At 49.6% G+C, this 4,706-nt stretch overlaps 1 non-coding gene across 1 annotated transcript; it reads left to right on the forward strand.

The window, feature by feature from the left end:
• Positions 1–2,686: 2,686 nt before the first annotated feature.
• TRNAV-AAC (transfer RNA valine (anticodon AAC)) lies at positions 2,687–2,755 on the forward strand. The gene has a single exon. It is a non-coding gene; the product is annotated as a tRNA-Val (tRNA).
• The last annotated feature ends 1,951 nt before the right edge of the window (positions 2,756–4,706 follow it).

Raw genomic sequence — 4,706 nt, forward strand, 5'->3', positions numbered from 1 at the left:
TGCCAGAGGCCAATTGTACCCCCAAGTGAGAAGTTTCGGGTGTAATTAATTATTCTTTAGTTATTAGATTGATTATTCATCGGTTGGAGGCACAAAGTTGTGCTCGGGTGAACTTGCTGGCATGAGGATGGCTGGAATGAAGGGGTCTGTGCCACCCTCAGTGCGGACTTCTGCCAAGGAGATGTGGGAAAAGAAAGGCAGGGCTTTCTGGCCGCCTGGCTAGCGTGGGAAACCCCTCAAGGGACAGTACAGAGCCTGCTGAGTCGGGTGGACAGTGGGAGGGCTGGCCCAGAAAGCCCGTGGCCTTGGGCTCCCTTGGTCAGGCAGAGGGAGGTCTGGGGTCTGAAGTTCGCCAAGCCAGCCCTGCAGCCACGTGACCTGGCAGATCGCGACTCCTCTCTGAGCCTCACCTGCAGAGCATCCGGTGCTGTGCAGGGGGAGGAGCTCAGGCCACACGTGGTCAGTCTTCAGCAACTGCTCGCTTCCTTGAGAGACAGTAGGACTGTGGGGTGGTCACCAGAAGGCCCTCTGGAAACTGCCTTAGCAGTTTTGAAACTCGGATATAAACATTGTCTTTGTAACCTTGGACAGGCTGTTTAATCTCCCTGAGCCTCAGCTTCCTCATCTGTAAAATGGGAATTCATAATAACAACCTACTTCTTGGGGTTGTGAGGACTGAGTGAGTTAGCAAATGTAAAGCATTGGGAACAGTGCCCCTTTTGACAGTAAACACTATCAAGTGTTTGCTAGTATTCCTTTTGTTCCCTCTGTGGCCACAAACCTGTCTCCAGAGGAAAAACTATCACACAAATGGCAACCCACGAACTATGTTTAAAACATTCTCTATTTATGCTATTTCCTGACTCAGAGAAAATCTATCTTTTTGGGGCCAATACAGGAGGAGCCTCATTATAACGTTCTAAGTGGTTAATTCTGCTGTGTGGTTAGATTATGGGTGGTCATCTTCTTCTTTGTCTTTTTCACTTTTTTTTTTTAGTTTTTTGGGAGTTTTATTTTTAAAATGTACGATGTTAAAACAAAGACAAAAGAATACTGCGTGTGCTTCCCAGCATTTATGTGCATTCTTCTGCACACCCATCTGCCCTGCAGGTCCAGACTTGGGGTGTCCTTCAGGTCACAATCTTGCTGTCCAAGCTACTTGTCCCAGTTCCTTCCCATCGCTCGCTGTGTCCACCCTCCAACCACGAGTGACCATCTATCCCCGGTGCCCCCACATGCTCTGTCTTCCTGGTTTGCTCCGGCCTGACTGTGCCTGTGCTGCGAGCTGCTGGGGGCCAGTGTCTCCCTCTGCATCCACCAGGGACCCCCGCCCGGGGGGCCCAGCCAGGCTCTCAGCCCAGCAGCACCTGAGAACAGGGAGGGCCTTCATTCGATTTTGTTTCATCGGGATGCAAATTTGGACAAGGAGGTCCCCAGCACTCTTTCCCCCCTCCCCTCCCCAGAGGTAACCATGGCCGTGAATTTGGTGTGTGTCTCTCCCGTTCCGTTTGCGTAATTTTACTACACAGGTATGCGTCTCTCAGTAATTTACAGTGTTTTGTGTGTTTTTAAATGGTACGTCAATGGTATCATTCTGCGACTTGGTTTTGTCATTCAGCTGTCTGTCTCTGAGCTCTGCCCACAATGATGCCTGCAGATCTGGGGCTGCAGAGGGACCCGGTGACCGAGGTCCTCGGGACTTTGCAGCCTGAGACAGCAACGGAAGAGCCCTGGAGCCAAGGAGGGGTCCCTACCGACCACCTCTGTATTGTATCAGGCATCTCTGGTTGTGAGCAGCAGAGGTGGGCCCCCAGCTAACCTAAGAGGAAAGTGAATTTACTGACAGGCTATCAGGTAGCATGCATTGTGGGGAGGCCAGAGAACCAGGTTTAAGAACAGGCACAGACAGCAGTGGCTGTTCTAGGGGGCAGGACTATCCCATAGCCATTGTCATGCAGCCACTGGAGTAAAGGCCCTCTGGCTGATTTTTTGTTGTTGCTGTTCTTTTCTCATTTCACTCAAGAGTCAAGGTCCCTGAGAGAAAACTTCACTCAAACTGGCTTAAGCAAAGACAGACTGTATGGCTCATGTAACCAAAAAGTCCTATGTTCAGAAATAGGGCTAGCTTCAGGTATGGCTTGATTCAGGGCCCGAGTGGTGTCACCAGGCTCCATCTCTCCCATCTCTCACCTGGGCGTCCCCCATGGTTCTTGGTTGTTCTCCCCTTGGGCTGGCTTGAGGGGCACCTGCAGCTTCAGCCTTTTACTCAGCCTTCACAGTGAAGAGGAAAAATGCCAGCTTCTGTACCAGCCTCTGAAGAAGAGGCTCGCAGCACGGCCCTGGCTCTGCAGAGGTCATGTGTCAGTTCGGAATCAATCACCGTGGTCAGAGGAGCACAGTTGTCTCATTGGACGACACCTGGTCATGTGCTCGCCCCAAGGAGTCTCGCCTGAAGCTCAGACCCCACAGTTTCCCAAAAGGGAAACTGGATGTCTTACCCAAATAAGGAGAAATAGATGCCCAGTTGGGAAAAATAAGCAAACAAACAATAAATGCCCAGTCTGACAAGCAAACATAAATCAACAAGAGAAGAGGTATGAATAAAAGAAAACAGGGCAACCTAATTACCTTTCCTCCACCCCTCAAGATAAATAAAATACATAAAAATGAATTAAAAAGGAGAGAGGGTGTGGCTCAGTGGTAGAGCGCATGCTTAACATGCATGAGGTCCTGGGTTCAATCCCCAGGAGCTCCATTAAAAAAATGAATAAGCCTAATTACCCTGACTCCCCCAAAAAATTAAAGAAAAAGAAAAAGAAAAAGAAAACAGGACAGCAAGCTGACCACCATAGTACTCACCAAAATCCCTGCTGAGAAAAGGAAGAACCCAAGAAGCGAGTGTTGATGGACTATGTGATGGACTGAATAAGCAGCTTCCTTAGCATGGAGCCCATTCACACGGCTCGCTGGTACCCCGGCAACGTAGCAGGTCAGGCTGTGACGTACTGCCATGTGCCTCCTGTCCTTCGATTACTGTCAGATGATGAACTTCAACTACATACTACATTTTCTTGGGATCAACCCCTCAAATGAATTATATGAATAGTATAGTTTCAATATTTTTCATTCAGCAATTAATCTTGGCCAGCACGAAACTTCATTTAAAGTGTAAGTATGGTGGCTGGTATCCATTAATCAGCGCGGTGAAGGAGCCAGCCAGACGCAGAACCAGCCTAACCAGAGCCCTGCGGGCACTCGTCAAAACCCGAGGGGTCCTCCCCAATTGGGAGATGCATCCCATTTGAGGCACAGTTGTCCCCAAACGATGTAGCCGGCCAGGCCTGGAGGGCCTTTTGTTTTAGACTCTGTGTGGGAAAACCTCCGGATTGCATTTAACATTCACGAGCAGGGTTCACAGGAGGAAAGAGACGATCGGAAAAAGAGTTCATAAACCCAAACCAGTCGTTATTAGAGTGGCAAAAACACAGTGCTTATGCACAGAATAGTTGACATTAAATTAAAAACCATAACTTATCTCAGAGACACTCCATTTAGTACATCTGAGGTTAAATATGGTTCATAGCAGCTCTTTCAATTAAATTGTTCTTCCTTTGCTCCTAGTAAAGTATATTAAACATAATTTCCTGAAAAGTCACAGAGATCATTACTCTGTTTGCAAATTGATACCATGTTATTAAAAATAGGAAATATTTGCAGGGATATTTCAGATCACTGTATTTTTACAGAGAACCTAATATTGGCAAGTGAGGATACATCTGAAATCTGAAATTCCGGCTTCCTGGTCAGGATGGGGGAGGCCTGTGTTGGCGGGGGCGGGGGGAGGGGGAAGGGAACTGAGGAAGCGTGGGGACAAGTTGGCAGGACAGGACAGGGAGTCCCCAGGCTAGTCCTGGGAACCCAGCACAGAAGTTTCCCAGGGTCCTGTGTTTTCTTCACATTGTACCCCAATGTCCCCACAGCTGGAGAGCTTCAGCCTGTTAAACTTTGGGTTCGTTCTGAGCTGTTTGTTCACGTTTGACTTTACAGTGGCCATTCCTCTCTCATAAGTGGACATTATGGCCTTAGCTGGCTCTCACCTTTCCCCGTCCTACTGGAAAGGCCTGTGCCACTGACAAGCAGTAAAGGCTTCTCTTACCTCTGCTGCCCGAGTACTGTCATTATTTCAGGTTCATAAATGAAGCCCCTAAACGGCTTTCCAAGGTTTGACGTGGCTCAAGGGGAGCCTGGGGTCTGTAGGACTCTTGCCGCGTGGGCCCCAGGCTGGATTGCCATCCGCCGCTGCTCTGGCAAGGGAAGGATGGAGAGGAAATTGCCTGGCAGCAGAGCCCAGACCCATGCCCTTTGTGAGAGGACCGTCTTTGGGAGCCAGGTGGGGCATTAAGTCAAAGCCATCTGTCCACGGAAGTAGGGTGTGATGCCAGGCCTGCCAGGAAGCATTTCCCCCAAGGAGACTGCCTGGGGATGCAAGGGGATGGCAGATGTGGGGGAGCAGGGGAGCCCTGGTCTGTTTAGGATGTAGACAGAGCATGCTTCTTGCTGCTCTGGCCACAGTGTGACCATTTGTGCAGGGCTACAGCGTACCAGTTTCAACTAAGATCATGCGAGAAAGATCATTGCGTGTGTGGGCTCTTCAGAGCCACCTAACCACCCCAGGGAATGTCTCTCCCATCCCCTAGCGTCATTCC

Source organism: Vicugna pacos, chromosome 11 (genome assembly GCF_048564905.1).
Source record: "Vicugna pacos chromosome 11, VicPac4, whole genome shotgun sequence".
NCBI lineage: Eukaryota > Metazoa > Chordata > Mammalia > Artiodactyla > Camelidae > Vicugna > Vicugna pacos.